Below are 23,604 nucleotides of genomic sequence, written 5' to 3'. Positions count from 1 at the left end.
TTTTGAGATATCTCATTTAAGAGGATGTGAGCAGGACTTTTGGTTCTGGTAAGAAGAATAAATAGCAATGCTAAACTTTAAAGTCTCTCATGCAAAGCAACCAGAACAACAATAAAAACTTAGTATTTGCAAAACTAAACATAATTTTATCATTTGATCCAGAAATTGTGTTTGTTGGTATTTACCAAGGAGTTAAAAACTTATTACCACACAGAAAACCTGCAGATGGATATTTATGGCAGCTTTATTCATAATTGTCAAAACTTAGAGGCAATCAAGATATCCTTCACTGGATGAATGGATAAGTAAACTATGTAACAGAAATATTCCATTCCAGACAATGGAATATTTTCTGCACTAAAAATAAATGTGCTATTAAGCCATGAAAAGACATGGAGGAACCTTAAATGCATATTACTAAGTGAAATAAAATAATCTGAGAAGACTACTTAGTGTATGATCCCAGCTCTAAAAGGCAGTAATACTATGGAGACAGTAAAATGATCAGTGGTTACTAGTGGTTGAGGAAGCAAGGAAAGATTGAATAGGTGGAGCACAAAGGATTTTTAGGGCAGTGAAAATATTCTGTATGATGCTCTAATGACAAATTCAAGTTATACGTTATCCAAACCCATAGAATATACAACCAACAAGAATGTAAACTATGGACTTTGGGTGATTATGATGTGTCAGTGTAGGTTCAACAATTCTAACAGATGTATAACACTGGTGGGGGTCCATCAATAATAGGGGAGCCTATGCATGTATGGAGTCGGTGGAGTATCTGGAAAATCTCTTTATCTTTCTGTCAATTTTGATGTGAACCTAAAACTGCTCTAAAAAATGGTCTTTGGAGGAACAACAACAACAAACACTGAGTAAATTTTCAGGAGAATGAGAAGTCAGAGAAAACCCAGAACTCCATCCAAATACCACTGAGTGTTACCTAAAGCATTTGAGACCAAATAAACTATTTATGAAGCCTGTGCAAGTCATAATGGTTCTGTGGGAAAGAACAAGAAGGGTGAGGGGGCCTTGTAATGATAAATCTCAGAAATCTTCAGCAAATACTCACTTTCAGAGGGGAGATTCACCCTCACAGGGAAACCCTCTGAAAAAAAACTGACATGGTAAAGGACTGGAGTCCCAGAAACATATTTTAGAGCTGGCAGGTATCAGAATTTGGCAGCAAAATATACCTTCAAAAAAGAATGCATCATCCAGGAAAGCTATCATCCCTAGATCCAGCACGCTAAGAAACTAGCGAGATGCAGGTTATGGAAAAGCCCTCTTGAACAATATCAGGTTCTATGAGGGCCAACAATACAGAAATACCATGTTTTATAACAGCCTATTGCTGTAGCCAAAGAAAATGGAGCTCTTAAACAAGAAACCTGAAAAACTACAAATATATTTGGAGAGAGAGAGAGTCAATTTCCATTGAAGAAATAACATTTTCAAATCAATAACCAATCATTCCTTCCCCTGAAAGCTCTAACCTCACTTGGTTTCACAAGAAATACTATGAAATATTGAAAGAACACAAAGGGCCATTGAGAAGAGAAAATAAAGAAAATTTCTAAATTCTTACATTTCAAGCATAAGTTTTAAAACAATTTTTATTTTAACTTAAAATTTTGGGGGGGGGCACCTGGGTGGCTTAGTCGTTAAGCGTCTGCCTTCGGCTCAGGTCATGATCCCAGGGTCCTGGGATCGAGTCCCACATCGGGTTCCCTGCTCGGCAGGAAGCCTGCTTCTCGCTCTCCCACTCCCCCTGCTTGTGTTCCTGCTCTCGCTATCTCTCTCTCTGTCAAATAAATAAATAAAATCTTAAAAAAAAAATTTTTTTTAAAAGACAGATGTATGCATAATATGGAAACAACCTACATGCCCATTGATGGATGAATGGATAAAAGAAAAACAGTTATATATACAATGGAATATTATTCATTCATAAAAAGAAGGAAATTCTGCCATTTGCAACAACATGGATAAACTTGGAGGACATTTGCTAGGTGAAATAAATCAGGTACAAAAAGAAACACTGCATGATCTCATTTATACGTAGAATATAAAATAGTCAAACTTGTAAAATCAGAGAGTAGAATGATGGTTGCAAGGTTGTGAGGAAAGGGGGAAATGAGATATTGGTCAAGGGGTACAAACTTTCAGTTATGCAAGATGAATAAGTTCTGGAGATCTAATGTACAATACTGTGAATATAGTTAACAATATTGTATTATATACTGGAAACTTGCTAAGAGGACAAACCTGAAGTTTTCTTATATAGACAAAAAGAAGATGGTAAGTATAGGACATAATGGATATGTTAATTATCTTGATGTGGTGTCAAATCATAAATTGTACACCTTAAATACATATTATTTTAATTGTTACTTATAGTTCAATAAAGTTGTAAAAAATTAGTTATGAGTTTTGATGTAATAATGCATACTAAAATATCAGCAGAAATCCAGGAACACTTAAGAGCATAATATAATTTAGTGAGATTTATTACAGGACTAGATTGGTTCAATATTGGGTATATATTAATATAACTTACATTATTTGGGAAGTACCAAAATATCATCTGAGTATTCCTGTAGATGCTGAAAATTCCTTTGATGAAATTCAAGTCCTCAGATTAAAAAAAAAAAAAAGAAAAAAAAACAGGAATAGCTAAAGTTTGCTTAGCATGAGAAAATGTATTACTCTCAACCCCAAAGCTGGTATTATTCATAATGGAAAGATACTAGAAACATTTCTACCAGGGTCAAGAATGAGAAAAAAACATATTACCACTATTATTTAAAATTTTTCTGTTGCCATTATCCAATAAAATTAAAAAGGAGAAATACAAGACATACCAACATTGGAAGCGGCTGACTAATATTTGCAGATGACTTGATTTTGCACCTGGAAAGCTTAAGAGAATCAAGTGAAAATAACTGATTATGGTAGTAGAACAAAAAATTAGCATATACTAGTGGCTAATAATATAAAACATCAATAACTTTCATATACTTCAAAAACAACGACAAGTCAGAAGAAATATGATGGAGAAAATGTTCCATTTATTTTAGTAGTGAGCAAGATAAATTGGATGGAAAATAAACTTTGCAAGAAATGCTCTAATTCTACCTTAAAAATATAAATGTTCCTGAGTGACACAAAGAAAACTGTAAACAAATGGAAAAGCTACCCATTTTCTTAGAAAAGAAGTCTCAATATCATCATCTTACTTATTCCTGCCATTATTTCACATATTTAATGTTGTGACACTTAAAAACGTCAACAGGATTTTATCAAAAATCACTAGTGTGCACTATTAACTGCTTCATTACCCACTTCAGATGCATGGGAGATTGCCCTTCTCAGGCCCATGCTAGAAGACCACCTGACTCATTATGAACCACGAAATAAGACAGGAAGTTGTTACTTCCAGCATAAGCCAGTGTAAAGCATATGGGTACTGCTGTTTCTCTTTTCTACTTTGTGGCAATCTTGGGAGAAAACTTTATGTTGAAATGGTCAATCTAAGATTGGAGCAATGTGTACTGTTGAGTGACATTGTTGAACAGAGTTATTTTGGGTGTTACCTGGACACAGCAGAATATGAGGGAGTAAAACCAAACCAAACCAAACAGAACATAATAACTTTTTTTCCTTAAGCCATTGAAAGTTGATGAGTGTTCCTACTACTTAATCATATTATTCTGATTAATAATGGAGGAAAGTTGGTATCTGGAGTGACATTTTTACAGCGTAATAAAATATGTGGCACTGACTTAACTATCAAAAACTATTTCAAATGTAATATTCAATATATAAGTGTCATATGGAGTCAACACTTTAAAAATACAGAAACGTCTAGATTAAAAGTGAAATCTGGTCATATGTCATTTATAAAACCAAAAAGATAAAAAATCGAAAGCATAAGATAAAGGTGTCTTGGCCAAATAGAAATAAAGAAGCCATTATTATTTCTATTTAACATGGTAATGATGGACCTATACAATGTTGGATGACAAAAATGAAATGAAAGATAGAAGATTTTCAAAGACCCTAAAATTTCTAAAGAAATCTTTTATCATTTACAATTATTATGGTTTTCATAAAAAGCACAGAGATCTTATAGACAAATTAATGCTATTAATAAGAGTGATTAATAAATTTTCTGAACATAATATAAATAATTTAAAAAGCAAAATTGCATTTTTATACATCATCAAAAATCATTTAAAATATATAAGATACCATTTAAAATAGTAATAATCATTATAAAATGTCTCAGAATAACTTCAATAATAGCTGTACAATAATGTTTATGGAGAACATTAAAAACTATTGAAAGACATTAAAAATAAATACTATATTGCAATATATAACATATTTATGAGAGGAAAAATATCCTAAGTATGGTAATTATCTTCATATTAATTCATAAATTTCTCACAATTCCAATACAAATTATTTTGCCAAAAATTAATTTGGCACATGGATTTCACCATTATACAGAAAGCAAATGACTAAGAGAAGCCAAGAAAATTTCATAGAACAATTTAGTGAGGTTTAACCTAACCAATATTAGGTTGTAATATGACACTCTAGTAACTAATAGTATCTTAGACAAAAACAGTTTTGTGACCTTTAGTTATTTATAATTAAAAACAATAAGATTCCAGCTCATATCATAAACAACAAACTTTAAAGAGTTAACAAAAATATATAAAAGAATATACCACTTTGGTAGGGAAGAGTTTTATAAACAAGATGCAAAAAACATACCATAAAAAATTGGTAATTCTAATTCATTAATTGGTATAAATTGGAGAGCAATTTGGCAATATTTAGCAAATTTGAAGATGCACTCACCATATAACACAGTAACTAACGTCCCCTCAAGTTAGAGAACACAGAACGTCTTTCGCATATTTATTTGTATAGGGAGACAGAGATAGGCAAGAATGTTTTTGTAGCAGTGTCTTTAAATAGGGAAAAGAAACAAAACAACTTAAATGTTCACCAGCAGGAGAATGGATTCTAAACTGTAGTTATGTATACAATGGATTTATACAGAGAAATAAAAATAAATTATTCATTGTTCACATAATAATGCAAGTTAATCTCAGGACTGTATCACTGAATAAAACAGCTGCGTAATGTTACATATATGAGAATAGATTTTGTAAAAAAAAAAAAATTGGTATAAAACAGTAGTATATGTTTTATATACATATGCTTTTCAGAAAAAATGTAAAAAAGAAATAGATGGAAATGACAACATCCAGATTTTTGAAAATGGTTAAATATAATGAGAAGAGGTGGGGAATGGAGTTTTTAAGTGCAATATTCATGATTTCAACATTTTGTGTAAGTTGGATTGGGGATACACAGGTTTCCTGTACTAGTCTTTTTAGTCTTTAAGACTGTCTGATATATTTCATAATAATTTTTTTAAAAACAAAGTTTAATATTTAACAGTGATTAAATATGAAAGATACAACTAACAAATATAATAAAATTTTAAAAAGAAAATCTTAAGAATATATGTGTAAGATAAGCCTTAATTTTTAGGAAAAAAAAATTTTAAATCATAGCATAAATATTAAAAGGTTATATTCTCAAATAACAATCTTAGATAATCCACATGCATTTTTACAGAAATAATTAATCATTTTAGGAGAAAACCTAGGGCTAATTATAAATTAAACCTACTTCTATAAAAGTAGATGAGAGGATAAATGGAATGTTAAATCTCAATTTGCAGATATTATGTATCTTTTGCCTTAAATTTCTAAAGTGAGGGAGCAAAAGTTACAGAAGTTACATTTTTCAGAAAACTATTTTGTTAATGACTGGTAAGCTATGTAGCTTAAAGAATGTAATAATGACTCAAGAACATGAGATCAGTAGATGAGTGATTCAAGTTTTAATAACAGCCACTTACCTGTCCTTGAACTTAATTTGGCCAAGTCATTTTGACTTATGTTCCTGTCCTTTGCCTTTCTAGTAAGTATCAGAGCTACAATAGCTTGAAATACGAGCATATGTAAACTAGCCTTGTCAAGGTAACTTCTAAACATAATGAGGGTGCTTTGGCAAACCTTGGTAAGCATAGGTCATTTTGTCAAGCTATTCTGTTACAAGATCATGATGATACCTTTGGATTCAAACCATCATGCTTGAGCAGTTGCTGCCTAAAAGGAATTTACCTCTTTTAAATGGACACAGGAAAGTTCTGCCTTCTTGACAAGATGTTTCAAATTAAATACTATGTTTAGAATTGACTGGTCCTGGAGATCTCTGCTTTAAAATGCCACTTGGCTAAAAAGTATCTGATGCAACCTTTAATAATTTCCACCAGTAATAATTCTGAAGATTAGAAAAGATACAAAAATTAACAATCTATTTTCCAAATCAGGGAATTAGCTCTAAGGCTTCATACCTACAATTATGGTATACACATGCTTCCTATAAAACAGATGAAAACATAAAGGCAAAAAAATAGTTCATACATTTATTGTTCTTTATTTCCTAATTTAGAGGCTTAGTGTCAATAGTGTTGCAGATACATTCTGAGGTGGCCCGATCACCCCTGCCTCCTGGTGCTTATACTTGGTACTAGCAACAGAATACGCAAAAGTGATGGAATGTCATTCCCATGATCAAATTACCTTACATGAGAATTCATCTTGCTAGTAAACTCCCTTTAGAGACTCTCCTTGTTGGCTTGAAAAAATAAGCTCTCATTTTGGGAAAAAAATCCCTTAGCAAAGAACTGTGGATAACCTACACAAGCTGAGAGTTTACCCTAGACAATAACCAGCAAGAAGGAGGTGCCCTCAGTTCTACAACTATAAGGAAAGAAATGCTGCCAGCAACACAAGTGAGCTTAGAAGTGGGTTCTTCCCCAATTAAGCCTTCAGATGAGAACACTACTTAGCCATTATCTGCATTGCTGTCTTCTGAGAGCTTAGGCAGAAAACATAGTTAAGCCATGCCCAGATTCCTGACCCATGGTGATTGTAAGGTAATAAATGTGTGTGGTTTTGAGCTGTTAAATTTGTGATAGTTTATTTTGCAACAATAGATAACCAGAAAATTACACAGGCTTGATCATCTGAATGTTGGATAAATAGTCCCCACAAGTAGAGTACTACAGGCAGGACAGATAAGCAGCTGAAGAAGACCTATGGGAAAAGTTTTAATTAGCAATAATCGTGCCTCGGATAAACCTCATTGGCTACGATACTGCCACTGCAAAGCTTGAAGAAGATCTATGATAGCAGAATATGCCAGGGTATGAAGTTTTTTCAAGCATGTATAAGTTCAAATATCAGACCAAGGCACTGGAAGTAGATGAGCTCCCTGGGTTAACACAGTAGTAGTACTGCACTAGAGTACTGTACTAGAATACCAGAGTATTGCACTAGAATACTAGAGTACTACACTAGAGGCAGGTCATCATGTTGGATCTGTGTATCACCTTGTTCTCTAGTTATAATTAAGAGGAGAGAGCCAAAAGCACCTTATAGATTAGAGCAGGGGTTGGCAAACTATGCCTTGAAGCCCCCTGTTTGGCCCCCAACTGTTTTTGTAAATATAGTTTCACTGGAACACAGCCACACTCATTTATTTACATATTGTCTTTGGCTACAGTGATGGAGTTAAGTAGCTGTGGCAAGGACTGTATGGCCTGCAAAGCCTCAAATATTTACTTTGGGTTCCTTGCCAAAAACGTTTGCTGACCTCTGGGTTAAAACATTAAATAAAGTGGGATCTTCCTATATAGGTATATATTTATTTATTTACTAGCAAATATTACATCAGAGTCTTATTTTTAAGTGTTAATGAATAAAAAAAAAAGAGTTCTGAAAACATTTTGTACTACATGGCATAGGAGTAGCTTTATGAAGGCACATGGACATAATGCATGCATGAAAATGACCTAAAGAAATATTCAGAATAAAAAGAAAATTCAGAAAAAAAGGTTTTCAAAATGCAATTAATCAAGTCTAGAACATAAGAAATTTTTCCAGAGATGAATAAATCAAGTTCTTCTTTCAGATGAAAAATTTCACAATGTTTCAATAGATTTAATAACAAGTAATACACATTTTGGTACCTGCTGAATTTAAAAATTGTTACACACACACACACAAGAGAAAACAATATGAAAAATACCAGGTTGAAAAACTTTGTTGAATATAAAAGAGTTACTAGTATGGCAATAGACTTTTCTCCAGCAATAAAAAATTAAAATAAAAAATAGAGAGCTTTGACATATAAAAGCTTGTATTCAATATTTTTATACCCAATGAACTTGATTTTTACATATGTGACCCAAAAAAGTATATCCTCAAATATGCAGATGTTCAGAAACAATTTACAAATTAGTTTTTAAATAATTACATAAATTATTGAAAAATAAAGTAAATTATGTGTATGAATTGAAAACTTATAACAGGAAATCAGCAACAAACATTAAAATGAACTGTCCATAGTTGAAGCTAAATAAATGTTTAAATTCAGATTAAAACTGCACTAAAAAATGTTTAAAATGGAAGATATGTAATTTAGAAATAATAATTAAATAATACTACTACCAGTTGTCTGATACCTAGAAAATACTAATAAGGACAGTGTGTTGAATGGCTGGGAGACTGTGAGGCTGTAATTAGATAGCATAGTACAGAAGGATACAATGGCATAAGAGAGGTTCAGGAGCTATTTTTAAGTAGGAAAAATAAGTGACATTGTATGTAAAATATTTATCTTATATGTTTTATTGTAAGGTATGAATTATCCATACTATCCATATCATGATCGGAAGGATATCTTCAATTATAGTCACTGTTATTTTTATGCATAAGAATTACAGGATATTTACATTCATTTTTAACTTTCTTTGTATTTCCTAAATTTATTATGGCCAACATATATATTTTTCAAAATAAAGAATATTACCAATATATTTGAAATTAATATATCAAAATATTTACTTTGGATATCAGTAGGATTAGAGATGAAATGTATTTTTAATTAAAGTCAGGATTGTTTTGGTTGACATTAAAAATTCGTTCTATAATTAGGTCAGAGCCCCATTATTGTCTTATAATAAAACTGACTGTATTAGAACATGGAATAAATTTTATTAGGTAATAAGGAATGTCAATGCTTAATAGCAAAACCTTTTTTCTAGTCCAAAAAATTGGGTTATGGATACACATAATTAAGAAACAACTGTTTAGACAGTACTGGCTGTCTTCTTTTTTTTTTTTTAACTTTTTTTTTATTATTATGTTATGTTAATCACCATGCATTACATCATTAGTTTTTGATGTAGTGTTCCATGATTCATTGTTTGCATATAACACCCAGTGCTCCATGCAGAACGTGCCCGCTTTAATACCCATCACCAGGCTAACCCATCCCCCCACCCCCCCTCCCCTCTAGAACCCTCAGTTTGTTTCTCAGAGTCCATAGTCTCTCATGATTCGTCTCCCCCTCCGATTTCCCCCCCTTCATTCTTCCCTTCCTGCTATCTTCTTCTTCCTTTTTTTTTTTTTTTTTAACATATAATGTATTATTTGTTTCAGAGGTACAGGTCTGTGATTCAACAGTCTTACACAATTCACAGCGCTCACCATAGTACATACCCTCCCCAATGTCTATCACCCAGCCACCCCATCCCTCCCACCCACCACCACTTCAGCAACCCTCAGTTTGTTTCTGAGATTAAGAATTCCTCATATCAGTGAGATCATATGATACATGTCTTTCTCTGATTGACTTATTTCATTCAGCATAATACCCTCCAGTTCCATCCACGTTGTTGCAAATGGCAAGATATAATTCCTTTTGATGGCTGCATAATATTCCATTGTATATACACACCACATCTTCTTTATCCATTCATCTGTTGATGGACATCTTGGCGCTTTCCACAGTTTGGCTATTGTGGACATTACTGCTATAAACATTGGGGTGCATGAGCCCCTTCGGATCCCTACATTTGTATCTTTGGGGTGAATACCCAGTAGTGCAATTGCTGGATCCTATGGTAGCTCTATTTTCAACTTTTTGAGGAACCTCCATACTGTTTTCCAGAGTGGCTGCACCAGCTTGCATTCCCACCAACAGTGTAGGAGGGTTCCCCTTTCTCTGCATCCCCGCCAACATCTGTCCTTTCCTGACTTGTTAATTTTAGCCATTCTGACTGGTGTGAGGTGGTATCTCATTGAGGTTTTGATTTGGATTTCCCTGATGCCAAGCGATGTTGAGCACTTTTTCATGTGTCTGTTGGCCATTTGGATGTCTTCTTTGGAAAAATGTCTGTTCGTGTCTTCTGCCCATTTCTTGATTGGATTCTTTGTTCTTTGGGTGTTGAGTTTGATAAGTTCTTTATAGATTTCGGATACTAGCCCTTTATCTGATATGTCATTTGCAAATCTTCTCCCATTCTGTTGGCTGTCTTTTGGTTTTGTTGACTGTTTCTTTTGCTGTGCAAAAGCTTTTTATCTTGATGAAGCCCCAATAGTTCATTTTTGCCCTTGCTGCCCTTGCTTCCCTTGCCTTTGGCGATGTTTCTAGGAAGAAGCTGCTGAGGCTGAGGTCAAAGAGGCTTCTGCCTGGGTTCTCCTTTAGGATTTTGATGGACTCCTGTCTCACATTGAGGTCTTTCAACCATTTGGAGTCTATTTTTCTGTGTGGTGTAAGGAAATGGTCCAGTTTCATTCTTCTGCATGTGGCTGTCCAATTTTCTCAACACCATTTGTCTTTTTTCCATTGGACATTCTTTCCTGCTTTGTCGAAGATGAGTTGACCATAGAGTTGAGGGTCCATTTCTGGGCTCTCTATTCTGTTCCATTGATCAGAATGTGTCTGTTTTTGTGCCAGTACCATACTGTCTTGATGATGACAGCTTTGTAATAGAGCTTGAAGTCTGGAATTGTGATGCCACCAGCTTTTCTTTTCTTTTTCAACATTCCTCTGGCTATTCTGGGTCTTTTCTGGTTCCATACCTGGCTGTCTTCTTTTAAGCTGTGATACTTTCCTCTAAATCAACCACCATTATGAAACAATGTGTTATTTTCATAAATGATATGTGGCTACCCATGTTTATTTATTTACTTATTTATTTTTAAAGATTTTATTTATTTATTTGAGAGAGAGAGAATGAGAGAGAGCACATGAGAGGGGGGGAGGGTCAGAGGGAGAAGCAGACTCCCTGCCAAGTAGGGAGCCCGATGCGGGACTCGATCCAGGGACTCCAGGATCATGACCTGAGCCGAAGGCAGTCACTTAACCAACTGAGCCACCCAGGCGCCCCGACTACCCATGTTTATTAATGCCAGATTATAATAATTAAAATTCATTTCTAGTAAGAATTCTTATATGACAGGATATTTTATGTTTCCTGCTTAATATAAGCATAAAACACAACTACATATATGTATGTATGTACATATGTATATATACAGTGTAGTGTGTGTGTGTGTGTGTAGGTACACACACATACTCAAGTGGTAAGACTTTTATTTCTCTGTGGCATCTGGAATTTTCATAATTGGGAAAGTAGGGTGGCTTGACCTCCAGGGAAGAGAGCTGAGGTGGAGGGAGTGAAAACCAACATGAGAGCAGAAGATAAAAAAAACACATGCAGCCAAATCAATTAGCCTGATCAGGAAAGGGGAAGAAGCAGGTTAGGTGCAGGTCTTCATAAGGAAAGAATTTTTATGTGGTGTTGGTTAGAAATGAGGATAGCGCAGTTAGGATAATCAGGTGGGGCTGAAAAAGAAGACTGTGATTTACAAGGAGAGGCTTGGAGACAAAAGAGGTTTGGCAACATATTCATGGTCATTAAAGCAGCTGAGCTTCATAAATCTGGAGTCCTCAGGATCATTATTCAGAGTTCCTCAGGTGTAAATTAGTTTGTGGACAAGAAAATGCCACATGTAATTATTTGTTAATAGTTGACACATACACAGAAGGAATAAAACAGAATCAATGCAAAATATGTACTTATTTTTAAAAGAATTTGTTTATGAGAAAAAAAGTTATTTTCATGAAAATGAAATAGGGAATTTCAAAATCATAGCATTTACCATTCAAAATAAGATGTAAAATATCTCAGTTAATGTTTATAGCTCAAGTAGAATTATAATTAAATTAACTGAATATGGAGAAAATTCCTTTGTGACGCAGCTCAAGACTATAAAGTTTGTTAATAAATATGTCAAGTATCACATATATTGAGAAACTAGGTAGGTAATGGAAGTAAGATGGTTATTTATTTATATAAATATATATATTTTATATTTATATGTTTATTATTTTATATTTATATATTTATATTTATTTTATTTATATAAAATATATTTACATAAATATTTATATATATAATTATATATATATATAAAACATCTATATATATAAATTGTAACTCCTGACAGTATATTCCATAATACTATTAATGCAAAGTGGAAAACTTGAAAGCAACTGACAAAAGTGATTTTTAAAAGGGAGAACACAGATAAAGTTGAAAGAAAGTAATGTAGAATCCAGCTGCTAACACAAAGGAGGAAATAGAAACATTTCATACTTCTTGGCATCCTTCTACTCTAAGGTTTTCTGTATTTCAGTTGTTGATGTTTTCCTAATCCATTTAAGGTTTTATTTTTTGGCAAGGTAAGAACAGAAAAAGACTTCACTGTGCCACTATAAACAAAGTTTAAGTAATTATATCTCGAAAGCTTTCCAAAAAGGATTTCTCTTTTCTGGACTTTGAAACTGAGTGTTGGAGAAAGCTTCCTGGTGTGGTATTTCTCAGTTTTCATTTTCACTTTGGCTAAGAGGCCTATTTTTGCACTGCCTTTTTCTTATTTTGATAGATCCAAGTTTGTTTCATTTCTTGAGTAGCCGATCACCCTGAAATTATTGCAGGTGGCTGAGGATTTGGTTTTGTCTCATATTAGGCAGACTTCAATATATGGTACTTCCATTTGTGTAGATTTTTACTGGCTTACTCTTGCTTACCCATTCTTTATGCATTCCCAGCTAGTTTATCATTTATTTGATATACTTTATAGATCCAATATATTTGAAATTAATGAGAGGTGTGTCTGGATTTGAGTTTGGTCTGAGTAATGCAAAGAAATAGGTTTCCAAAATTTAAATCAACTCCCCCCCCAAAAAAGTGGTTTTTTTTCATATTTAGGAGGTTGTCTTTTTTTTTTTTTTAATCCTGGTTGCATATATTGTTCAACAAATTCACTCTTAATTTCTAAGACTTTCATCAAGCCAGAACTCTGAAATACATTCCCCATTTATCTTTGTCATTTCCTTATTTGTTTTTCCAAAGTTTCTCCCAACTATCAAATCTTTTTGAGTTAATCTGATCAAAATTTGATAATTCTAATCCTTCCAGATTTACTTATCATCTATGTAAATAAATCATAGGCTTTTATTTGTGTGGAAAGATATTACTATGAACATTTTATCTTGGGTAAAGGAGAACTGATAAGGGCACATTCTTTGTTGTTAAAATTTGTTCTACTAATACAATTTTAGAAATAGGGAGTAGAGGGGCGCCTGGGTGGCTCAGTTGTTAAGCGTCTGCCTTTGGCTCAGGTCATGATCCCAGGGTCCTGGGATCGAGTCCCGCATCGGGCTCCCTGCTCCACGGGAAGCCTGCTTCTCCCTCTCCCACTCCCCCTGCCTGTGTTCCCCTCTCTCGCTGTGTCTCTCTCTGTCAAATAAATAAAATCTTAAAAAAAAAAAAAAAAAGAAATAGGGAGTAGATTCCTGTGTCTGTTGTGATTATGACAATTAAAAATAAGACCCTGATTCTGATAAAGCATTCTTGCAGGAGATGGACTGGTAAAAAGCATCATCCCTCTAATGAAAGAAAGTAGAAATGTTCTACAAGAAGTATGCCTCTAGTCACAACCTGATGCTTAGGTAACCATCTGTAGTCTTTAGCTTATACCCTCCACTAATGTAAGTTACATTTATTAAATGATTAATAGGGCACTTCCTGAATGCTTTGCCTATATTAACTGTATTAATCCTCACAGCAACTCTATGAGGTAGGAACATTAATATACAAAGACAAGGAAACCGAAGCATAACAAAGATGAACAAAGGTCACAGAGATAGTGAGTGTGTAGCCATCATTTAAACTCAGGCAATGTGGCACCAAATACCTACCACATAGCATCTGAAACTGGGTTCTGATATCAATTAACCATGGTCCAAGAAAAGTCACTGCCATCTACCTCTTTCATTCTTAGAGAAACTGCTTAGTCTTTGAGGGTTCAATGATAGCTGGCCGAGGGGGCTAGTTTATCTACCACTATTTCCTGTTTCCCTTTTAGAGCTGTGATAAATACACTTGCATTTTAAGATATGGGTTCTATGAATGTTAGCTTGATTTGCCCATATACATGGTTGGGTAGAACTCAGATAGTTTTTGTTTTTGTTTTTGTTTTCTGTATCCCAGTTTTTAAAAATAAACCCAGCGATCACATAATAGCACTACCGCTTTTTCATTGGTTCACTTTATTTGTAGGTCTTAATTAATTTATTTTATTTATATAATAAACATATGTACCCTTGTATCCCAACTAGACAGTAAACTTTCTGTCTTCTATTATAACTGGGTACTATTACAAAGGTAATAATTTCTAATCCTTTATATCTATAAATAAGAAAAAAACTTAGGTCCAGAAGGCCTATATAACTTGTAGGTGGCCCATAGTTCCTCAGTGACCAAATCAGGATACTACTCAGCAGGGCACACTCTAGGCTAGTTCTCTTTTTACTATAAAACACAGATGCTGGCAGGGCACCTGAGTGGCTTAGTCATTAAGTGTCTGCCTTCGGCTCAGGTCATGATCCCACGAGCCCTGCATCAGGCTCCCTGCTCAGCGGGAAGCCTGCTTCTCCCTCTCCCACTCCTCCTGCTTGTGTTCCCTCTCTCACTGTCTCTTTCTCTTTGTCAAATAAATAAATAAAATCTTAAAAAAAAAAAAATACAGATGCTGGCTTAAAAAAAAAAGATAAGCTTCCCTTATTTAGGCAACATAATTTTGCTGTTCAGCTCAAGACAGAATTGATAAGAAATAAAATCATATTCAAAACAATTGGAGTAAAAATTAATATGCTATATTAAAATGTATCTAGTATTAATATTGTCATCAGAGAAAATGTACTAATGACACAATTCGTGAAGCTTACGCTAGCAAGAGAGAACTCTGACTTGTCATCTGATCACATGCTTAGAATGTGGATAGAAAACTCAATACACATTGGTTCTACAGGTGACATTTGCTTGAACTATCTGCTCTGATCATTCACACAATGGCAAGGAAACTATTCATACATAATAACTAGAATGTGCTTTAGATTCAGACAAACCTTGATTAGAATGTTGGCCATTTCATGTACAATTTGTGTAATCCTGGCCAAATTACTTAAATAAAGCCTTGATTTCTTAGTCTTTGAAATGGAGATAATATTGTACGTGATGGCTGCTCTCAGTTAAATATATAAATTGCTTAACACTCTGATGCATAGCACATAGTTTAATAAAAATATTTTATTACCTTTGTTGTTGGTATTAAGTGCTCAATAAACAAATGTATTGCAAATTTTTCTCAGGATTGTACTAGAGAATTTAAATCAACAGGCAAAGTACTTTTTCCTTCTAGTTGTATAGGTAGTCTTTTGAGGGAGACGGTTGTGAAGAAAGTGGAGTTAGTATAAAGAATCCTAAGTAAACAGCTAAAGCTAGAAATTTGAAATACTCTGGGGAGGTACAAGACTAGAAAATGTGTAAGCATTCATTCAAGGTGTTATGAAATAAGTGTATGTGGGAAAATATAAAATGTTACAAGAAAAACTGCTAACAAATAAGATTTCTAAAAACTTTCAAAATAAATGCTAAGAGAAGCTGTAAGCAGGATAATCAGATATGAAGGTAGATCACTTAGAATGGCTTTATGTAGAAGTGATTTGTGAGCAAGATGTAAGCAAAGATGTGATGAGTAGAGTAGAATGGAATGGACTTTCCAAATGTAAGAAAGGGCTTTTGAGGACACTTAAAATTGTGAGCTGACAAATTCAAATTGAGCTGACAAATTTATGGCTGACTATAAACATCTTTCTTTAACTGAAATGGAAACTCTTGACTGGGAGTTAGAAAATATAAGAGCAGGACCAATGGTTCAAAAAAAAATCTCCTATTTATTCCTCAATGACAGGAAATATTGGACAAACACACAGAAATAGGATCTGTAATGTCTTTTAAATTTTGGGCAGAGATCCCACTGATAGAAGTAGTAACTCAATCCCAACATTGCATTATTTAAAGATTTTATTTATTTATTTTAGAGACAGCATGAGCAAGAGAAGGGGCAGAGGGAAAGAGAGAAAGAGAATCCTAAACAGACTCCGTGCCCAGCGTGAAGCCTGACACAGAGCTCAATCTCATGACTCCAAGATCATGACCTGAACCAAAATCAAGAATCAGATGCTCAACCAACCGAGCTACCCAGGCCACCGCCCAATATTGCATTATTTAAAAAATAATTTTATTTACGTGGAATATGTTATAGTCTTGAATCAGATTCAACATTCAGTTGTTAACTTTTGTGCTAGTAGTTGAGATGACTTTGGTGGTCAATGTTGGCTTCTTCTGTGCCTATGATGCTTACTTTTGTATGCCATAAATGATGGCTTTGGTTTTATGTTTTCTACCAAAGGTATATTATGTCTTAGCTTATAAATTTGTTAGGTGGTCCAATTCATAAGAATCAAAAGCAAGTCCTTGTTTGTACAACTCTAATTTCACTTATAAAATAACTTTATGACAAGTTATCTGTCATATAAGGTAAACATTTTAGAAACCCATAAACCATTGATTCACTGATGAGTATTTCCCAGTTAATCCCAAGAGGTAAAACATATGGAATGTCTTTTAAATTAATCAGAATATATAAGATAAGAGAGTTACCTAATTAGGGATTTCTATAATTCCCCTATAAGGAATGTCTCTGATTGTTAGCCAGCACTGCTGTGAGCAGTGCTACCTTTAACTACTAATATGCTCATGTGTTTGTCCCTGCCCCTGCAAGACATGGTTGAGCACAGGTCAGGCAGACTTCATCCTTCTCCTTCTTATTCCACAACCTAAATATGCATTGAACTTATTTCAAAGGCAATCATTTAGTAGAAATCTTAATCGGCACTACAGGCAGAAGTGGTCAGTGATCACATTGCATTGTATAGGCTGAGCAAATAATATTTTCTTTTGAAACAGAAAGGATGGAAATGTTTATCCAATGAAAATTTCTTTTAGAATTGCTTTTATTGAGTTAAAATTATTTATGCCTACCATTATGTGTATTTATTAATGTACTTCATAGAATGGTGCAATTTGTAGATAAAGGCAATACAGTACTATGAATGGACTTTACAGTCAAACAGGCAAGTGTTCAAATCTTGCCTTTAAATGACATTTTCAATACATGAATCTACATATTAATCTAGAATTATTTAAATGACCCAAACTGTTTTTCCCCTCATCTGTAAAATGGAGACCTATAAGAATAACACTTTATTGAAAGTTTTCCATATTATAGTTACTGTCATTATTATTATTACTATTGTATATTCTACTTGTATCCCTCATTATTCCACAGCACCTTGTATATAGCTCTAGTTTAATTCTTATCATATCACTATGTCTATCTCTTCTCTCTGAAATACAGAACATAATGTAGGTGCATTCAGGTATTTGTTAAATGAATAATAAGATGTGAGATAATATAAATCTATCTATAGATAATATATATATATAAATCAAGTAGTGAATATATATAAATCAAGTAGTGAATATATATAAATCAAGTAGTGAATATAGTCATTCTTACATTGACTATAAAGGTGCAAATACAAACAAAACTTTCTATATCAGAATATATATTTTTATTTAAAAGAACTCTAAAACTGGCAGGCTAACAACAAATAGTATTTAGATATAGTACTGCCATATTGTTCATTTTAATTAACTATGTTTAGGATCATATGTAAAATGATTCACAGTGCTATTTGATAACTTTAAGCATTTTAAAACATGATAGAAATTGCTTTTTTAAAAAAAGTAGTCAATGCATATATGTACAGACAGCTGGATAAAGTACAGAGAAAAAGATCATTGAAGTTCTTAGAATGACTTGGATTCAAATCAAATTTTCTAACCTTGACATATAAGTGAATGAAGATGGAGTACAGAAGAAAAGCATAATAAGAAACAATAAGGGATGGTTGATGCAAGAACATGAATTGGGAAAAGGAAACAAAAATGGGAGGAAAAAATTAATAAGGGGATCAAGTACAGGTGGGACTGAGTTGAAGATGTGGGTAGTGAAATAGTAGGATAGTAAAGTAAGAGAAGATATGTTTTTTCTCATTTTATCCAGAACTATTGTAGGCAACTAGCCTTTGTAAAGAGACATACAAAATTCAAATCCAAGGGGATATAATTTTATGCTGCTTTTGTCCCTTCTTGGAAATTGACAGTGAGATACAAGAGAATGACATTTGGATTTTTTTGTGCTAAACTGTAGGTTTGGGAGTTGTTGGTTCTTTTGTTTTGGCAGAGATATTAGAGTCTTTGAATATGGCAAAAGAGGTCTAGAAATTGCATGAGAATAAGAAAGAAACTGAAGGGAGAGGAAGAGATTCTAAGGTGGGGAGAGAATAGAGCCATATGTCCATGTAAACACCCTCATTGCACTAAAACATATATTATATACGTCTATACTTGTGTGAGTGAGGTTTGGGAGAAAACTCAGGAGATAGGAGCTGAGTTCCACATCTAGGATGATGTAGTAGAGTATCACACTAGCAAGGTAAGGACTGTGTGATGGTCCATAAATGATCAAATATAACCAGCAGTGATTATGAAAAACACTATTCCACCACAGATGGGATAGACTTTCAGTCAATCATACTGAACAAATCTAAATAAAACTGGACACCAGAGTTGACATCCAGCTTAAAGGGACTGAAGACAGGTACACGTATTAAGACTTAAATGGTGTGAGTTAGCTGTTTCTAGAGATGAATCAGTCATTCAAACAAAGGAAAGCTGATTTCTTAGAAGAGTTAATCCTAATTTTGTTTCTCACCATTTGGTAGTAGTTACGAGTAACATAGTTAACCTCTAGAAATTTTTTAATCAGTTCATCTTGTCCAATCCCTTTTTGCTCAAGAACCCGGCTTTAGTCACTACAAGAAGACAGTGAGGATGACCCACCCCTACCCTGTGCAATCTCAAGCAGACTCCTCACTGAGTGGAGCCCTATGGAGGCAGGGGGCGGGAGGGGGGGGCCTCAATCCCACAACCCTGAGATCACCACCTGAGCCAAAACCAAGAGTCAAGAGTCAGATGCTTAACCAACTGCACAACCCAGACACCCTCAGTGTATCTGATTTTGAAATTTCATGTGACCTTAGGTCTACAGATAGTATTTGGATACATTCTGTCCTAGATATGTTTACCTGCTTTTTGCTCTTAAAACAAATTGGATACAGCGGCAGGAAATTCTTCTATACATCAGTATTCATCCACTATGGACAAAACCTGAATGATAATAAAATCATTTTTCTAAAACCTTAACCTTTAAAATACTTTTCACTGACTGTCCAGAAATTCTCAAGTGATCTGATTTAAATGAAATCATGGTTAACATGTTTCCTTTTTTTTTTTTTTAAGATTTTATTTATTTGACAGAGAGAGACACAGAGAGAGAGGGAACACAAGCAGGAGGAGTGGGAGAGGGAGAAGCAGGCTTCCCGCCGAGCAGGGAGCCCAATGCAGGGCTCGATCCCAGGACCCTGGGATCATGACCTGAGCCGAAGGCAGACATTTAACGACTGAGCCACCCAGGTGCCCCAACATGTTTCCATTTTTAATAAGAAACATTTTATTGGAGTATATCATGTATACCAAAAATGCAGAGATCACAATTATCACCAAGTGACACTTCTCTCTCTGTCTCTCTGTCTCTGTCTCTGCCTGTCTCTCTCTCTCTCTCTAGATATATATATAATATCAGTATGTATCCAGTATATAAAATCATTCTCTCTTGCAGAATACAATAAAAAATATAACTTTGTATTTTCTACCATAAACAATTAAAATGTATTTGGTGTGGGAAATTAAGATTTTCCCTTGCCCCCTGATGAAACCTGGGACTCTGGTTGAGACTCTCCACAATTTTATCTTTCTGATTATTCTTTGATATTAAAATATCTTTAGTCATTTTTAATTGTAAATACAGTCTTAATTTAGCAGTTCTAATTTTACAGTCCCAGAAAATAATCAAAACTGTGAACTAGTTTTAGCATTTGAATTTCTCCCCTCCCCATGGCCAGGGACACAGTGGGGAGAGGGCTTCCCTGTTTTGTTCTGCATTTAGTATATTTAGTATGTCCTTCTCTGTACTGCTCTATTAACTGCTTGGTTCTCACCTTATCAGATCGTCAGGTTTAAGCTCAGGGTATCAGAAGTGGAGGGAAGGGTACGGTCTTCATGGCAGTGGGATATGTGATTTCTGACTTGGTCTTTCATGGTATTTCCTGGGTCCTTCAGAGGCCCCTCTCACCTGCCCACTCCTGCCACAACTCTGCATACCTGTGATGCATCTCTTCCAGGTGAGTATTCTTCCTGCAGTCCTACTTTTTCCTGCAATCCATGTCCCGCAGAACCTTGCAGGCAGTCTTCATGGGCAGGCTTTACAATGGTTCTAGACTCTCTTTCCCATACATTTTTAAGCCTGAGTTGGGAGGGCTTACTTCCCAAATATCCTGTTCCTTCCTCACTGCCTCAGAGAGTAGCCATGTCTTTCTTCTTGTTATCCCTTTAGCATGTTCCAGACAGCAGCCCAATGTGCTCTCTTAAATACTGGGAATGAATTTCAAGCTACCTGATGAAACTCTGTGGAGCTCCTGTGAATGGACTTGAGGTAATGGGCAGGGGACTGGGAATCACAGCATAAAAGAAACACTTTCCAAAAGAGAAAGCAAAACAAAACTGAACCCTGTCCACAAACTTTCTTTTTTATACACCGGATCTGATTCTACCTTCTATCTCTGTCAGGAGTCCCAATAAGAAAGGCCTTTCTGCCATAAAACAATTCTCAAATGTTTATTTTGAAAGTTTTCATTTTGTTCTGTCATCTTACTTGCCTGAAACCTCTATTGTATCATGAGTCCTTGATATATTATTATGTTGGATAGGTATAAATGTGTATAATAGTTATAAGTAAGATTTTCATACAGTACCTATTCTTCTTCAGTTCCCTAAACATATATTATGATCATTTCCCCCATGTTAATAAATACTCTTCTTTCATAAAATTTTAATGGCTGTAGATTATTCCTTTCTATGAATGTACCATATATTTTATATGAAATATTTCCTACTTTGGACAAACTGCCTATGATTATTTTTCCCCAATTTTTACTACTGTTAACAAAGTACTACTAACAAACTTGTCATGGAAACATTCATATTTATTTCCTTAGGATAAATTCTTAGAAAGAACTGCTGAGTCAAGTGTATGCACATTTGAGTTTTAGTATATATTGCCAAATTGTCCTCTGGAAAGTTTGTCTCAGCAGCACTGTATAAAAGTTCCTGTTTAATTTACACTTGGCAATAATGCACATGTAATTTCTTTAGTCTTTCTCAGTTGATGAATAAAAATTAAATCTCACTGAGAATTCATTTTTATTACTAGTGTGTTTGAAACTATGTATGTGTATATATACATGTATTAGACACTTTTATTTGATAGAAAATTGCTCATTTCTTTATCCATTTTTATTAGCACATTCATTTTTTATTTATTTCTGTTTAAATATTAAGGACATCAAAACCTTGGCTTTCCATATCAGTCAGAACCCAATCAAAAATTAGAAACCACACTGGCTATTTCAAACAGAGAGAATTTAATACCTGAAATAGGGTATAAAGTTTTGGAACCTGTGAAGGAACCAAAAGGAGAGGGGAATGTTAGAGGAATTAAAAGGATGATAGGATGTTACCCTGAGATGAGAAAGGCACTAATGCCCCTGAGCAGGAGCCATGAGCCTGCACCTGCTGCTGCTTGGTTGTAGGTACAGCTGTAGCAGCTTCTGTTCCAAAGTGGCACTGAGACCGCTGGGAAGAAACCTTCAGAGAGGGCATTCTTATTTGGGCTGGTGCTTCCGTGGCTGCTAGAGGCCATGATTATCTCCCTGCTACTATCACTAGTGCCAAGGCCACCAACTGCTGCCACTTTCAGAGCCAGACAATGAACATGCACTTTCCTTCTCCCTACCTTTTAATATCTGTTCTCTTTCACTGACAAAAGTTAATAAAAAACCAGCTAGTTACGGAGTCTGGGGAAATGAGTTTAAAGTGTCTAGCTACAGAGGCACAAAGCAGCATATAGAAGGCAAGGACCAATGTGGGACCAAGAGACAAATGACAAATAATTTGTATAATGTTTATAAATTATATTTTTCCAGGTTGTCATTCACTTATCTTTTTGTATTATAATGTGTTGTGAAGACGCAGCCCGGATGGCTCAGTCGTTAAGCGTCTGCCTTCAGCTCAGGTCATGATCCCAGGGTCCTGGGATCGAGCCCCGCATCGGGTTCTCTGCTCCGTGGGAAGCCTGCTTCTCCCTCTCCCACTCCCCCTGCTTGTGTTCCCTCTCTCACTGTGTCTCTATCAAATAAATAAATAAAATCTTTAAAAAAATTTTTTTAATCATTTTCTTCTGTTTTCTACCATTGATATTTTGATTAAATATATTCTACGTGTAATTATATAGGCAAGTATAAATATATATATATAAATCTTCCCTAGTATAAGATTTAAATATATTTACAAATTTACATTTAAATTTTAATCCTTCTGAGTATTTGTATATTCCTTCTTTTTGTCTTCCTTCCATTTTATTATTTTTTTCTTAAGTGGTAAACTAATTGTTTAAGCATTCCTTATTCAATAATTAAATCTTTCTCCAACAATTATAAATTCTACCTCCAGAGAATTGTGTAATCGGCTGGCTCTAATTTCTCTCTTACAATTCTTTTACCACCCTCAAATCAAGCTTTGGCTGATTTTTCAGGGCCATTAATTTTTTTATCATGAACACTAACCCTATTTACCTTACTAAATCCAAATTTCAATTCTTAGTTCTCCTCTTACCTGCTGCAACACCATTGTTTGAAACATTGATTACTCCTTCTTCCTTTCTCTTAGCTCACCAGCTGTGCTTTCTCAGGCTCCTTGACTTGTTTCTTAGAGTTCAGCTCTTAGACCTCTTCTTTTCTGTTTCTACATTTACTTCCTTGATGATTTTGTCCAGTCTTTGGTTTAAATACATCTACATAGAGATTTATATTTCCATTCCAGAATCTTTCCCTGTGTTTCAAAATTACATATTCATATACCTATTTGATATCATCATTTGTGTATCTAAGGAACATCTCCAGTCTAATAAAATAAAACCAAAATACCTTATCTTTGGTCCTAAA

General features: G+C 34.4%; 1 pseudogene; it reads right to left on the bottom strand.

Annotated features, from left to right (window-relative positions):
* Window positions 1–7,119: 7,119 nt before the first annotated feature.
* On the bottom strand, window positions 7,120–7,270 carry LOC118017259 (annotated as a pseudogene).
* Window positions 7,271–23,604: the final 16,334 nt, after the last annotated feature.

Source organism: Mirounga leonina, unplaced genomic scaffold, assembly GCF_011800145.1.
Source record: "Mirounga leonina isolate KUSES-001 unplaced genomic scaffold, KU_Mleo_1.0 Mir_168, whole genome shotgun sequence".
Lineage (NCBI taxonomy): Eukaryota > Metazoa > Chordata > Mammalia > Carnivora > Phocidae > Mirounga > Mirounga leonina.
The sequence above is the reverse complement of the archived record's forward strand: the minus strand, read 5'-3'. Positions and strand labels throughout refer to the sequence as shown.